Source organism: Pelodiscus sinensis, chromosome 23, assembly GCF_052426305.1.
Source record: "Pelodiscus sinensis isolate ZL-2025 chromosome 23, ASM5242630v1, whole genome shotgun sequence".
NCBI classification, from domain to species: domain Eukaryota; kingdom Metazoa; phylum Chordata; order Testudines; family Trionychidae; genus Pelodiscus; species Pelodiscus sinensis.
In genome coordinates, this window is record NC_143074.1 from 17036709 (window position 1) to 17053425 (window position 16717).

The window sequence follows — 16717 nt, forward strand, 5'->3', positions numbered from 1 at the left end:
GTTGAACCAGACACCCCCCCATGGAGAGGAACAAAGGAAGGTGGAATGCTACCCTGGCTGGGGGGCAGGGCTGGAAGAGTGTGGGTTAGTTGCTGTCTGGGAGCATGGAGGAGACAGCCTAGGGAAAGGGGCTGGAGTTTAGGGGCCCAGTCTCCCCCCATCTCAAGGGGGCCTGAGGCATCCTAGCCCAGCTCTGTGACCAGATTACATCTGTGCTGTATCCTGGAGAGGCAATAAACTTCCTCTATTCCACCAGCTGGTGCAGTCTGTTTGTGCCATTTCGGGGTGCAGGAGACGGGGGAACTCCAACGCGCCGTCACAGAGGCAAAGGGGTACAGCAGGCAGGGCAGGAGAAGAGGGAGGCTGAGGTCAAGAGGAAGAAGGGAGGGGAAAAAAAGAAAAGAGGGACCAAGCTGGGGAGAGGCTGGGCTGAAAATGGTGGGGCCCTGCTCTCCCACATGGTCCAGCCACCCCTGGCGCAGACCTCCTCTACCATGTGCCCCAGCTGCCCCTGCAGAAGCCCTGTCCCCTGAAGGGATCCTGGCTCCCAGAAGAGCCTTGCTCCGTCATGCAGCCCAACTGCCCCACTCCACCGTGCGGGCTGGCCTCCCCTGCAGCAGCCTTGGCCCCCCGAGCAGCCACGCCACTCCCTGTGCTGCCGCATAGGAAAGTGGATGGGAGGAGAACTTTTGGGAACTGTGCTCACCAGAGGGTGGGGCTCATTATCAGCTGTGGGGGTGGCCTGGCAGGATGCCAGGGCCAACCAGGCAGGAGTTTGTGACACACCACCAGTCCACGGACCCGCTGTTGGGAACGGATGAAATAGGCAGGGACTGTCTTACATCGCCTGACTTTTAGCAACATGGGTTTGTTTCCCCGTCCCCATGAATCATCCAGTAGGAAGGGTTCAGCATCCCCACAAGGACATGTAATCACATCACTTGATGCTAGAATCCATTTTGAATTTGGTACTTTTCCACAATTGCATGGGGGGAATTGAACAAAGGCTCCCTGCCCTAGGGAAATTCTATATAAGGCAAGGGAAACAAGGAATGGATTGATTTCAGCTGAGTTTACTCTCTGCCTTTCCACCCCAAGAGGATACATGAAAACACCTGTAAACAACAGGACTGTGTGATGGGGCGTCTGCCTTGCACTGGCCTTGTAAAGCAGAAGTGGGGAACCTCAGGCCTGGAGAGGGGGTGGATCCAGCCCCTGAGGCTGAGGGCTCCTCCCTCCCTGCACTGGGGAGTCTGTGCTGGCACACCAGCCCTCTCCTCCCCCCCTGCCATCCCACCGCATGACTGGCATATACAAAATCAACTAGACTGGGCTCCCCTATATTCTGGTGTGCTAGGGTAATGTGGGGAATGTCTTTCTCTTTCTCAGTCAGGGGCCATGCCAGTGATATGAGGGGTGGTTTGTTTTGGGGTTTTGTTTCTCACTTGTGCCCCGATTGATTTTTCTGTGGGCCAGTGGCCTCCAGCCCAAGAAAGCTTCCCCAGTCCTGCTTTAAAGGTAAAACCCAGGCCTGGTAAAGGGCTGGAAGAAATGCCCCACAGCTAAGGCAAGTACTAGCTCATTGGGGCCCAAAGGAAGGGAGTATAAATAAAGGCTCCAGGAGGTGAGGCGAGACAGATTAACTCGTGCTCTAGTTGGGGAACAGGAGGAACCTGATTGCCAAGGAAGCTGGAGGTATCCTGATACAGAGTAGTGCTGGGATGAGGCAGGGAGGCAGGCAGGGTGGGGAAGCTGTGGCCTGACCTCATTCCCAGGCTGCAGGGTCTGAGAATACTAGGGCTGGGGAAAGGCAGGCAGACCTGGCAAAGTTCTGGGCAGGCAAGCTCCCAGGCTGCAAGGCCTGAGTGTACTAAGGTTGCAGAGAGGCAGCCAGGGTAGGCAAAGGCAGCAGGTCCACACCCCCTTGCCAATGAGGAGTGGCCATCTCAGACTGTGGTTTGCCTTGAGGTAAGGGGCTAGAGGATGACTGGCAGTGGGTCACTGAGGCAAGGTGGGCATAGGGGTTTGGGGGTTCCCAGTGTGGGAGGACCCCGGAGTGAGGGTTCACTGTGGTAGGGCAGAACCCAGAGGTGGAGAAAATAGGTAACTGTGGGTGAGAGACTGGCCAGAAAGAGGCATGCCGGCACCAAAATCTAATACCTGGAGTGTCCAGCAGGAGATGCCCCTGGCAGTGAGGCACACCTGGTTACAGACTATAACAATGGGGGTGGAAGGGAACAGCTGGACTCAAGTCAGACATCTCTGGTCTGAAATCTCAGAAATAAGAACTAGGGTGAGAAATTATGATATAACAATTCATGGCATTGAACTTAACTAGCATGCTTTTATTTTTTTAGTAACCTATATTATTCCCTCTATCTCTTATGACCACTTAAATCCTGCTTTCCATACTTAATCACTTTTGTTTCTGAAAAAAACTAGTATAAATAATTGCTACCTTGGGCTATGAATCTCTCTCTTACATTGACAAAGGGTGTGAGCATTTTTATGGGTTTTCTCTGTAAAACTTCATACCAGGCTGGGGAACTTTTTCTGTGTTGATTACCACTGACCCACAGAAAAATTAGGAGGAGGAAAAAGAAATAAAACCCTCACACATGTGGCTTGCAAGTAAGATATAGAAAAGTAAAAAGATACTTACCAAGATACTCATCTTGAGCTATAGCTAGGGTTGCCAGGTGTCTGGTATTGACCCAAGCCATCTGGTATTTTCACCTCCTGTTTGGTAAAAAAAAAATTCAGAAAATAGCAGACACCTAAAATGTCTGGTATTTTCTGATTTTTTTTTCCTGGACAAGAGCTGAAAATACCGGACACCTGGCAAGCCTAGCACCTGAGCCCCGACACCCCCAGCTCCCTGCCCCCAGACTCCATGCTTACCTGGTTCTGCAGGGAAGCTAAGTTCTGGCTTGAACAAGAACACAAAATGGCTGCCAGCAAAAAGCCTAAAGACCAAGGGGAAGCAATGCCTCCCCTGGGTCTTAGAGCTGAACTTTTCATCTCTTCCTATCCTTATTCTAACTCTGCACTCCCCCTGAAAGGGGCCATGCTGTTTTATTATTTTTTTAAAATTATTTTTGCTTAAGTCTAGGAGTCCTCTTTTTCTTTTCCCCCTCAACAACCTTGGTCTCCCACCCCACTTCCCCGGTGTCTTTTTTTTTTCTGGGGGGGAGGGGGTTTCGGTATGTTTGGTTCAACCATCTGGCAACCCTAGCTACATCCCCACCAGTTGGCAGAGCATTGAAGCTCAGGGCTTTCCCCCCAGTGCTTAATTCACTTTTCTAAAGCCCAAAGGTAGTAGATTTTTGGGGCCCTGAAGGGGAGCCTGCACTACTCTGCCTTGGCAATACATGATGATGTCTGCCTTGTCCAAAGTGTGGATTTTTGGCCTGTTTCAAGTCTGGTGCGCGAAAGCTCACAGGCAAGGCCTGAGTCAGGCATAATAATGCAGATTAAGGCATGGTACGTGAGACCACATCAAGAACACACAAGCGGACTTGTACTGGTTCTTCTGTTCTGATAAGCAAAAAGTACAGATGCAGCCATGAAACTGTCAACTGCGCACATAGCAGCAACATCCTGAATAGCAGGATGTACGCCAAATAGGGGCATTAGGCATGTTACGTATCCTACATAATACGTAATCAATTGGTAAATATTATTAGAACTAGCCAATTAGCCCGTCATAAGACGGGATTTTCAGGTCTCTCCTCCTGCACCTCTAGTCTCTTGCTCCGTCTCTCTCTGTCTCTTCTCCCCCTCCCGCCTCTCACTCTGTGTTTCTCTTCTCCTCCTCCTGCTGCGTCTCTCTCACTCTCTCTCTTTCTCTCTCTCCCCCTCGCTGTCCTCTGCCTCCTCTCTGCCTCCCTGTTCTCCTCTCTGTCTGCTCCGCATCCACTCCGCTTTCCTCCTTTTGAATCCGGTACCCTTTCCTGATGTCAGAGATGCATGCCCGTCCAGGCCCCGCCTCCTGGCTGTTCCCTCTGGGCAGCGCTGTTGCCTCCCACCGTGGTACTCAGCTGACTTCTGCGCCGCTCAGCTGACTTCTGCGCCACTCAGCCGGGCCGCCGCATGGGAGCAAGCAGCACAAGTGGCCGCTTGGGCCCCATGCTCCCCATGCTGTGCTGCATGGGGAGCACAGGGCCCAACGGCCACTTGCACCGCTTGCTCCCACATGGCAGCCTGGCTGAGCAGTGCAAGTGACAAAGATATTACTCTTGTAAGTATGTTTTAAGGGTTTAGATTTCCAGTACTTACTGCCTTTTTCTCAGTTCTACTACAAGGCTTTCAATCTTATCTGTTACCTGCCTGCTTGTCTGGGCCTGATCCTGTTTTCCATTTCTGCCTGCTTGTCCGGGCCTGATCCTGTTTTCCTTGCTAAATGGCAAGTGGCTCCTTTCCACAGACTCAGGCTTTGTCCCATTCTTTAGCTTGCAGGCAGGAAGTTCTTTTAAATTGTGCCTGGTTCTGTTACAGCAACTGAAGGAGTCAGGTTAAAACTTAAACAGTTACAGGTTTATTAAAGAAGCTTATAAATCATATGGTTACAATGGCTATTGCTCTATTTCTTAACTACTAGCAAAATATAGATACTGCTAGCAAAATATAGATCTTAAAAATGGTTACAAAGAAGATAAAGATAGAAAAATAGAAATAATGGTACCAAGTAACAGCTTACTCTTTCTATGTGTACACTTAAGACAGAGGACCACATCCAGGTACAATTTTTACCCCCTTCTGTGCCTCTCGACTCCAGCATGTCAGGCCAGGGCCGGTCTCTCAATTCCTAGGAAAGACGAAAATACGAGGTGGGCGTCCCCATAGAACCTCGGGAGGTCAAACACCTAACCCGACCAGCAGGTAGAGGGCAGAATGACACTCAAAGTGAGTGTGTGCTGGGCCCATCTTTTATACTTATGGGGTCACGTATTTCTCTTTCTTATCTGTCATGCCAAATGGGGCTGGTCTGTCTTTTGTGAGACCAGTTCTTACAAGGGAGTTGTGAACTTAATTTACACTTGTAAGAGAGATAACTAAATTGGAATTACTGGGGATTCTTTTCTCAGTGGGAAATTCCTCTTCCAGGGACTGTGTGTGTGTTCGAATCAACATAGGTGCCAGCCGGTGGCAGTTCTCGCAGCCTCAAGGCCAGCTTATTGCCTTAATCTCTTTCTTCTCATATCTATGTTTCAGCTTCTCAGGATCAGATGAGCCAGCATAGACTATGCTGATTTTACTGCTCCTTCTCTGCCCTGTATGCTTCAGAGAGGCAAATAAGATGGATGTGATGGAGGCGGGCTGTCTGGCCACACCCCGTCCTTGTCTTTTCCCTAATCCTCTACCTCTTCCTCCCCCTATTCTGCTTCCTCCTCTCCCTACTTTTCCTGATCCCCTCCCTGAACTCTTTTCCTCCCCTTACTCTGGTACTGTCACCCCTGGGGTTGCCACGTTTAGCCCGGACGTTGGCCCCATGGAGGCGGTTTTTGTTTCTCCTGCTCCCAGCACATTTGGGGCTGTTCTCCCTCCGCCACTGTCCTTACCATCTTCCCAGCAGGGACTTCAGAGTCCCTGCACCCCTATGAGGACGGGTCGTGGGGCTCATGGAGGAGTCTGGCCCCAAGGCGTTCGAGGTCCTGAGCCCGACGCCAGATGCGCTGAAGGGCGAGATGCGTGCTTTCTTGGAAGACATCCGTGGTTCCAAGAACAAAGTCTCTCTCACTGTTCAGCACTGGGGAGATTTCCATCTTGTCTTGCAAACAATAAGGGCCCTCTTAGGGGAGGGTAAAGGGACCGGGTGGTGGGAGGCTGCAGCCTATCAGCGGGTCTGCAGCTTCCGTTATGCCCTACTCACTGTTGGGTACGGTCACGGTTTGCTGCGGGGCCCAATGGGGACTGCTAGCACTCCTGACAGCAAGGATCTTCCCCAGCCCTCTTGATGCCACCGATCATCTTTACCACTCTGAACACCAAGGGCTGCAGGTCGGGTCTCTGCAGGGATCGGGTACTCTCCTTCCATTGTGGGGGGGGGGTACTCTGTCACATTCCTGCAGGAGACCCATATGACTCCAGCCACCGAGACTAGCTGGCAGCTGGAGTGGGGGGACAGAGTTTATTTCAGCCACCTATCGGCCCATCAAGCCAGGATGGCCATTCTGTTCTCCCCAAACCTGCAGCCCGAGGTGCTGGGGACCACCGAGGTCATGCAGGGTCACCTGCTGCATCTCCGGGTTTGGATAGAGGGGCTGACATTAAACCTTATTAACATCTATGCCCCAACATCCAGCCTGGAGAGACTCCGCTTCTAACAGCAGGCGTCTGCCTTCCTTGGCTCTGGATCCTCGTGAATGCCTGGTCCTGGGTGGGGACTTCAACTGCACCCTAGAGGAATGGGACCGTACAGGGATCAAGCAGTGCCCAGATGCCGCAGATGTCCTCAGGGAGATAACAGACCATCATTCCCTGATGGACGTCTGGTGAGACCTCCACCTGGGCATGGACACGGTGTTTACCAACGTCCAGGTGGTGGGTCATCGGTCATTCCACTCGTAGTTGGACCGCATTTATCTTTCTTATCATCATCTCTTCCGGTCCCACTCCTCCAGCATCAGGACAGCCCCATTCTCGGACCACCATCTGGTGGCTGTGAAGGCCTCTCTTTCCTCGGAGAGGCCGGGGCCAGCCTACTGGCATTTCAATAACAGCCTGCTGGAGGATGTGGGCTTCGTAGCGTCCTTCTGGGAGTTCTGGCTGGCCTGGCGCGGGCAGTGGTGTGCCTTTCCCTCAGCGCGGCAGTGGTGGGATGTGGGGAAGGTGTGTACGTGGCTCATCTGCCATGATTACACACGGGGGGGCCAGCCGGTGGAGGGATGTGGCGATAGAGCAGTTGGAACAAGAGGTCTTAGAGCTAGAGAGGTGACTTGCCACCGGCCCTGGAGATCCATCCCCCTGCGGAGCGTACCGAGAGAAGCAGGAGGAACTCTGGGCCCTCGAGGATCTTAAGGCCCAGGGTGCCTTTGTTCGTTCTCACATCCATCTCTTTCAGGAGATGGATTGTGGCTCCCACTTCTTCTATGCCCTAGAGAAAAAAAGGGGGGCTAAAAAGCGGAGGATGGTGCCCCCCTCATGGATCCAAGGAGATGCACGAGAGGGCTCATGCCTTCTATGCCTCTTTGTTCTCCCCGGATCCAACTGACGCTGACGTCCACTGAGTTCTCTGGACGTCAGCGCAGGCAACCGAGGCCGGCTAGAGCTGCCTCTCTCTCTGGCTGAGTTCTCGGAAGCCCTCCATCTCATGCCCACAAATAAATCCCCGGACATGGATGGGCTGACCGTGGAGTTCTACCGCATGTTCTGGGACGTCCTCCGCCCAGACCTCGCTAGTGTCTGGGCTGAGTCCTTGGAGAGCGGGGTCCTCCCTTTATCGTGCAGGCGATCCGTGCTCGCCTTGCTGCCCAAGAAGGGGGACCTCCGCGATCTGAAGAACTGGTGTCCTGTCTTGCTCCTTAGCACGGGCTATAAAATTGTCACCAAAGCCATCTCCCTAAGGCTGAAGTCCGTGCTGGCAGATGTGGTCCATCCAGGAATAACGGCATTGTGCAAGAGGGTTTTTCTTGCACAAAAAGGGGCAGCGTAGACAGCTCCATCTGGCGCAAGAGCCTCTTCTGCAAAAATGGAGGCTCATTAGATATGCAAATGAGGCTCAGCGATATTCCACGCTTAGCCTCATCTGCATATTTCTGCCACATTAGGTGAGGCTAGAGCTGAAAAATCTAATTAGAAGATATCTAATTTTGAAATAACGCATCTACACACAAAATGCATTTCAAAATAGCTTTTTTCTATTTTGAAATAGTATGTCCACACTGATTGGATGCTGAAACACATTTACGGCCAGCTGAAACTGGTTCCGGCAAAGCATCAGGTCAGAAGTTACCTTGTAGCCAGAGCGGCCAGCAGGGAACCCTGGGAAGGGCTGGAGGCCTCCTATTTAGAAATAAGCAGCTACACAGAGCTTATTTCGAAAGAGCAATTTCGAAATTGGCACTATTCCTTGTGGAATGAGGTTTACCAATTTCGAAATAAGCCCTCCACTATTTTGAATTACAGCCGGTCCCCAACTTACAGCCAACTCGACTTACGACCATCCGCACTTACGACCAAAGCAGTTGTAAATGCAGGCTCCAAGTTACGAACGCGATCTGCATTTATGAATAGCGTGGTCGCAATGTAACTCAATGGGTTCCGAGTTACAACCATTCCGAGTTATGGCCAAGCGTTTGGTCCGTAATGTGTTCATAACTCGGGGACCAGCTGTAATTTCGAAATAGGAGTTTGGCTGTGTAGACGCTCAGAAAGTTATTTCAAAATAACGGCTGCCATTTCGAAATAACTTTGCTGTGTAGACATACCCTAAGTGAGTTGCTGTACTCCCAGAAGATCTCTGTGCAGCCCCCAGGGTATGTGTACCCCTGGTTGAGGAACACTGACCTAAATGGATTATGTAAAACTGACGGATCTCAGAGTAGCTAATAAGATGGCGGTCGGTTTCTAGTGGAGTGCCCCAAGGTTCGGTTCTAGGACCGGTTTTGTTCAATATCTTTATTAATGACGTGGATGAGGGGATGGATTGCACCCTCAGCAAGTTTGCAGATGACACTAAACTGGGGGGAGAGGTAGATACGCTTGAGGGCAGAGATAGGGTCCAGAATGACTTAGACAAATTGGAGGATTGGGCCACAAGAAATCTGATGAGGTTCAACAAGGACACGTGTAGAGTCCTGCACTTGGGATGGAAGAATCCCAAGCATAGTTACAAGCTGGGGACCAACCAGTTAAATAGCAGTTCTGCAGAAAAGGACCTGGGGGTTACAGTGGATGAGAAGCTGGATATGAGTCAACAGTGTGCCCTTGTAGCCAAGAAGGCTAATGGCATATTAGGCTGCATTAAGAGGAGCATTGCCAGCAGATCCAGAGATGTCTTTATTCGGCTTTGGTGAGGCCACATCTGGAGTATCGTGTCCAGTTCTGGGCCCCCCAATACAAAAAGGATGTGGACGCATTGGAGAGGGTCCAGCGGAGGGCAACCAAAATGATTAGGGTGCTGGAGCATATGACCTACGAGGAGAGGCTGAGGGACTTGGGTCTGTTTAGTCTGCAGAAGCGAAGAGTGAGGGGGAATTTGATAGCAGCCTTCAACTTCCTGAAGAGAAGTTCCAAAGAGGATGGAGAGAGGCTGTTCTCAGTAGTGACAGATGGCAGAACGAGGAGCAATGGTCTCAAGTTGTGGTGGGAGAGGTCCAGGTTGGATATTAGGAAAAACTATTTCACTAGGAGAGTGGTGAAGCACTGGAATGGGTTACCTAGGGAAGTAGTGGAGTCTCCATCCCTAGAGGTGTTTAAGTCTCGGCTTGACAAAGCCCTGGCTGGGTTGATTTAGTTGGAATTGGTCCTGCCTAGAGCAGGGGGCTGGACTTGATGACCTTCTAAGGTATCTTCCAGTTCTATGATTCTATGATTCTATGCCAATATTCTCCTGGCAGAGAGGCAGCAAGTGAAAGACAACCCTTTCTTTCTAGTTGTCTCTCTTTCTAGTTTTGCTATTCTTTCACTTCCCTTTTGTTTATGTTTATCTTGTTTTGTGTTTAAAGAAACTGGCTCAGATGTCAACAGCAGCTCTAGCCTCACCTAACCTACCTTTGTTTTTTCCCCTAAAATTGATCTTTAATGTCACCTAAAAAGCTGTCAAAGAGAAGGTTTTCCTTATAAAAACTCCAATTATAGCTCAAGGGAAAGGGAGGAAGGGATATCAGTTAAATGAAAGCCTTAAGTAATACAAATATTTTCAACGTTTCAATTGATTTTCTTACTGTATTTCTAATGTATAGATTTTAGAGCAGTGTTTCCCAATTTTATTTGTCCATGGAACCCTTTTAAACTCGAAAGAATTTTGCGGAATCCCTAATAACAGTCTTAGGGTATGTCTACACTACAAAGTTAATTCGAACTAACAGCTGTTAGTTCGAATTAACTTTCATAGGCGCTACACATGCAAACCGCTACTTCGAACTTAATTCGAACTAGCAGAGCGCTTAATTCGAACTAGTTAAACCTCATTCTACAAGGACTAATGCCTAGTTCGAATTAAGTAGTTTGAATTAAGGGCTGTGTAGCCACTTAATTCGAACTAGTGGGAGGCTAGCCCTCCCCAGCTTGCCCTGGTGGCCACTCTGGGCACAACCATGGAAACTCTTCTGCCCCCCTCCCGGCCCCAGAGCCCTTAAAGGGCTACGGTCTGGTTACAGTGCCTGTGCCAGGTGAAAGCCTGCCAGCACCCAGCCAGCAGACCCTGCACCTGGCACGGCACAAGCCAGCCACCCCCTACCACCCAGCCCTCCTCCTCTTCCCGGGACCAGGCTGGTGGCTCCCAGGAGAATGCCCAGGGCTGCAAGAGGCGGGCACCTGCCTGGTCAAGTGCGGAGATCGTGGACCTCATCCAGGTTTGTGGGGAGGCCTCCAACGTCCACGATCTCTGCACTAGCCACAGGAATGCGGCCGTCTACAGCCACATGGCTGACAGCCTGGACCCGGGAGCAGGTCCGCTGCAAAATCAAGGACCTGTGGCAGTCCTACTCCAGGGCCTGCTAGCCAGGTGCTGACCCGGAGACCTGCCCCCACTTTGAGGCCCTGGACCGCATCCTGGGGGCTCACGCCGTCCATGCCCCCTGGGTGGTGATCGACCCCGGGGCAGAGGGACCCGTCCCTGATACGGAGGAGGAGGACGCCAAGAGCCAGGAGCCTGTAGGGATCGGGGCTATTTTGCGCAAAAGTGCGTCTAGATTGGCCATGGATGCTTTTCTGCAAAAAGTGCTTTTGCGGAAAAGCGTCCATGGCAATCTAGATGCTCTGTTCCGAAAATGCTTTTAACGGAAAACTTTTCCGTTAAAAGCATTTCCAGAAAATCATGCCAGTCTAGATGTAGCCTATATGTATACACTACTTATCGAAAGCATTTACTGCTTCCATTCCTTTGTGGACAAAATATGAAAGTGGTTGAGAGCAAGGGAAATATGTGGAGAAGAAAGAAAAAGAAGAGAAAAAGAGAAAATTGGGAAAGGGATTCAGAGAAAGAAAGTGGGAAGGAATATTAAAAACTGCATGTGCGCCTAACACTTCCCTCATCTCCAGACACAGATATGAATTTGATTCAATTTCTGCAAGAAAATGGGACAAATAGGATATGTCTACACTACAGCGTTAATTTGAGTTAACTTAATTCAAAATAGTTCATTCGAATTAAGGCATCTACACACAATACCTATTTTGAAATAGTGTTTTGCTATTTTGAAATAGCACATCCACACTGAATGGACCCTGAACCGAAGTTAAGGCTGGCCGGAACCAGTGCCGGCAGGGCATCAGGTTAGGACTTAGTGTGTGGGGCTGCTGCCTGAGGCTAAGTGAGCTCTGTACTTAAAGGGACCCTACCCCCACCCCGGACAGACAGTTCTCAGGGTTCCCTGCTTGCTTGTCTACCTCGATGAGGGACAACAAAGCAGTCCTGTCTTGGAGTGCCCTGAGTGCCCAAACTTGGGACATCACAGCACTCGGCCACACAGAGCCAGAGCTGCCCCTGGGCACACCAGTGCATCTCGTGGGATCATTGCCATCAGCCCAGCTGCACTTGCTGCAGGCTGCCATCTGGGGAGTCCATCGGGGGGCTGTCAGGATCCAGGAGGCCCTGCAGGAGAGCTTCCACCCCGAGGAGCCCTCAGAGCCATCCCGGTCCTCCCCACTGGGGGCTCATGCCCCATTCCTCCCTCACGTCATTCCACTTACCCCTCTCTAGCCCCCCTTCCTGATGTAAAAAAAAAAGACATGAATGTTCAAAAATAGAAACTGGGTTTATTGAACAAAACTGGGGGAGGATGAACCTGGGGAGACTGGGAAAAGGAGCTGGGAGAAGGGAAAAGAGAGGGTGGGAGAGGGGAGGAGAAACCTGGGAGGAGGGAGCTGGAAGGGGGAAGCAAGGGGAAGAAGGGGGCGTGGAAGCTCAGGGCTCAGGGTTGGGGGTCTCGCCGGACCAACTTGACTTTCATGCAAACCTGCTCCTGGGTTAGCATGTGGCCTTTGGTGGCCAGGCTGGCAGCTATCCTGCCACATTCCTCCATCTAGTGCGGAGATCATGGACCTTGGGGGCATCGCCCCCAAACCTGAATAAGGTCCATGATCTCCACCTTGGATCAGGAAGGCACCTGCCTTCTCCAGCCCCTGTCAGGCTCCTGGGAGCTGGCAGACTGCTCCTGGGGAGTGGTGGAGGGCTGGCTGCCAGTGGGTTGCTGGCTCATATTTTGGGGCCACTGGGTCAGGGGCCCCGGTGGCCACTGCTGGCTCTGGGCTGGCAGGCTTGGAGCTGGCACAGGTATTGTGGCCAGGGTCTACCCCTTTAATGGCTCTGGGGCTGGGGGAGAGTAGAGTAAGTTTTCCTGGTTGTGCCCTGAGTGGCCACCCGAGCTCCCTGGGAAGGGCTGGAGACCCCCTATTTCGAATTTAGTGTCTACACAGCATTTATTTCGAAATAGCTATTTTGAATTTGGTGTTACTCCTCGTAGAATGAGGTTTTCCAAATTCAAATTAAGCGCTCCGCTATTTTGAATTAATTTTGAAATAGCAGTTTGTATGTATAGATGCTTGTGAAAGGCTGAAGGCAGCTCGCACGGCGGAGCACAGAGAGGGGCTGGGGGACGCAGCGACCCCGGCTGCAACGTCTGGCTATTGGGAGCTGGCGCACAGCAGGCAGTGGCCGCAGGGTTTTCCCCTGCAGCTGAGAAACCGAGCCGCGGCTAGCCCGGCTCCTAGCGTGTGTCCGCTGAGGGCGAACGCCAGAACTGATGGGCCAAACGGGGTGGGGGAGCGAGAGCCAACGCAGGAGGGGCAGTGCTCCGGGAGCATGTCACCTCCGGCGGGCCATTTAAAAAGGGCCTGTCGGCAGCGCGGAAGGGGGCGGTTCCTGAGACCGGCTCCAGAGAGGCTTGAGGTCGGGAGCAGGGTAGCGCCACCCCCCAGGGAGTCCGGTGCCCTGACACAAACCCCCGGAGACCGAGGACCCGTACAGACGCGGGCTATCGATGGCCCTGGAACCTACTGCGGAGAGCAGATGTCTCCTCCGTCGGATGACCAAAGCACGGTAAGCTCCGGGGGCCCCATGGGAAGGATGACAGGATACGTGGGAGGGAGGGAGCAGCCCGGGGCAGGGCCCTTTTGGTGTCCGTGGGTAGACGTGTTTCAGGAGTGCATCCCACGTCTATCGCACAGGTAGCAAGTAGACCCCTGTGCTTAGGGCCCCGGGCTGGGACCTGGTGGAGAGGGTGGGCCCGGGTCCCCCTCCCCTCCCGCCACCGTAGGGAGCCTAGAGTCACTCCAGCGCCGGTGAGAGGGAGTCTCCAGGCGAGACCACAGGGAAGAGTCCCGCACAGAGGGGTAGACAACCCCTGGGTTCGCGGATCCCCCAGACTCGGTAGAGCGGGGTGATCGCACCCAAAGACATCAATACAGACTAGACTCCGAGACCAGCCAACCAGAACCAAGCGACGGGGTTTGCTGACCCCCCCTTCCTGTTGGTAGGGGGTGATCGCACCCCTCGGTGCGGTCACAACGCTATTAAAGTTAATTCGAAATAACAGCTGTTATTTTGAATTAACTTCGCAGTGTAGACATAACCATATTGTTCTGGTATAAACTATCCCAGCATAAATCAGATCTACGAGAGTCAGTAGAATTAATCCAAATCTATCTTGGCATAGCCAAGAGCAGGAAATATACCTAAGTTAACAGTATATTGGTTTGTCTTGTGTATTTACTATCTGCCACTTTAAAGTTCTTTCTCTGCATTTAAAAATGGTCTCCCTACGAACCCCACACTTGCTGCAGTCTTTCAAAAGCCAAACAAGATTAGATATGACACAGCTCATAGAATGTCTTAAAGGAAAATGTACGGGTACCTTGGTCCTTGTTCATCATGTACCCAATTACTTCCACCAGACTGAGTGTGAAGAAGGAGGAACTGGGGATCTTATTGCTGACATCTGTTGTCTGGAGCAGTCTTAAGAAGCTGGGAGCTGCGAGCTCTCTATAGAGGGAAGCAGGCACCAAAACCTCTTATTTTATATCCTTATCAATACAAATAGTAATGAGATGGGCAGTCTGCAAGCCTATGAGAATCCTGACGTGCTCTGACACAGTCCAATCCTCGCTCACAGAAACTCTCCCTCGGTCCATGTAATCCAAGGCAGGAGTAAGCTGCTCGCGTACAATAACTGTTGCCACACCTGTGGCCTACAGCCAGCCTTTCTTTGGAAGACAAAACATATGGAGACGGGCTGGAGGGTGAGGGCGTTCTCCAAGGTGTGCTTTATTGCTGCTCTAAAAAGAGACGTTCTTCATCAGCCGGGGATTTGAATAAACACCTCCGTTTGCTGAGCATGCTCCTTGCAGACTTTATGTGCCGGCAGTTGTGGTAGCTAGTTTGCTCACTTTGTGCTCCGTCAAACCATAGGTCGGAAACTCACCCATATGGTGCTGGGGTGTGACACTTCCATCTCCTTTCCTCCCATGCACTTGTAAGCCCAGCCACGATCTGCTCTCCTGATTTTAAATGAATGTGTCATACGTCTCAGGCCTGGTCTCCTCTAGAAATGTCTGCCTCCTAACCACTGGTGCCTCTAATGAGCCAACAACACACTGAGCACTGACATGCCAAATTGCTCCCAGTGGCACATAGGCGATCATGCCCTTTGGAGACCTGCTCTGAGCAAGGCCAATCATCACCAAGCCAATCTCTCTCATAGGGATAGTGCCAAGAATGTTGTTTTTTAAAATCTTGAGAGATGATGCTTTGAGTTACAAGGACTGTGCCACATTAAATTGTCATCAACCCACATACCAGGATCTTTTCTCCTATTATTTACAGCATGAGCAAGTGTAGTCTCTGACACATCCACACCTTCTAGAACAATGTCTGTTTTACCACCAGGAGTAGGATGATCAGTTACAGTCTCTGACACATCCACATGTTCTGGAATGGTGTTTGTTTCACCAATAAAAGAAGGGTCAGTCTCTGAAACACCTACAGGTTTTGGAACGATGTCTGTGCTACTGAGAGAAGATGTTGCTTCTGATGGATTCGCTTTGAAAAATGATGTCAGCTTTGGAAGATTTTGGAAAATTTCACTAGTTTTTTGTTTCTTTTCTTCCGTCAGTTTACGTTTCTGTGCTCCACTCAGTTAGTAACGTTTCATCCTGCCCCTTATCTCAGTTATCTGAACTTAAAAAACAAAAACAAATTACACAATGTACACTATTTTTATGTATATATATATATATGAAAGAAAAAAATGAATCAAGTACGTATAACTCAGAAGAATCATCATATATATAGTAGCCCATTGTCTGTGAGTCTGTAACGCTGACGTACACGGCCACGCCCCCTGGCTGTGTACGTCAGTGCCCCGCCCCCTTCTCCTCCCTCCCTGGCGGTTTGGCCGAGCGCTGCGCCTCTCAGCTGGGCCGCGGTGGGGGAGCAAGCAGCGGTAAGCGGCCATTTGGGGGCCGCGCTCCCCACGCGCCGCTTCCCGCCCGGGGCGCAGCTGAGCGGCCCCCCTTCCCCTCCCTCTGTGGCGCCCCCCCTTCCCCTCCCTCTGTGGTGCCCCGCCCCTCCTTCCCCTCCCTCTGTGGCGCCCCCCCCCCCCTCCATTCCTCTGTGGCGCGCTACGCCGCTAAGCTGGGCCCTGGCAGTTGGCCAGTCTGCTACGAGACCAGGAATGCATCCACTAGGGACCCCAGATTGAGGCCCTGGAACAAGCAGAACTTGGTGTGACGGTTTCACACACACACACACACACACACACACACACACACACACACCGCCCCCAATGCTTTATGAAATTGACTTATGGACATAAATATGCATAAGATGCTTTCGGCAAAATACCTCATGTCACCCATCAATGTGTATGTCTCAGTCTGCTAGATCTGTGTGTCATACTTTGGTGTATGTATCACTCTTGTTCATGGAGTTAGGAATATGGAATAGTTTATGGTTTCAAATGTGCAAATGAAAGCCATCCAGGGTGTTTCCCGAAATGTCTGGGTGATCACCTGTAAACAGCCTCCTTTGTCCTTAAACTCTAAGCAGTGGTTGGTCTTAGGAAGTCATGTGATCCTCCTCCCCCACTTACTGGTTGGTTCCAACCAGGTAATTGTCCATGGAAGAGGAGAATGTACAACAGAGAATTCTCGCCTAAAAGGAAAGCTATTTGAGATGCAAAGTTAGTCAGTCTCTTTGTCTTTGGCTGGCATGTCACTCCCAAGAGAACAAACCAGAGACTGTAGGGGAAAAAGGAACTTCCCTAGTTTGGAGGCTTAGCTGGAATAAGAACAGTTTTAGGATGAGTTTGTAGTAAGTGCTAGAACGAGCTATGCATTGTCTGTTAGTTTAAATTTGTAATCTGCTTCACTCAGCCTGTTTTCACTTGCAATCACTTAAATCTCACTGCTTGTATATAATAAAATCACTTGGATTTGTTATCAAGCCCAGTGCAAATAATTGTTATCTTGGCGGAGAAATCTGTATACAGCCTCCTTTCATTGTTAAAGGGGCTTTACCTGAATAATTTATCCGGGGTTCTGAGCCCATTTGGGG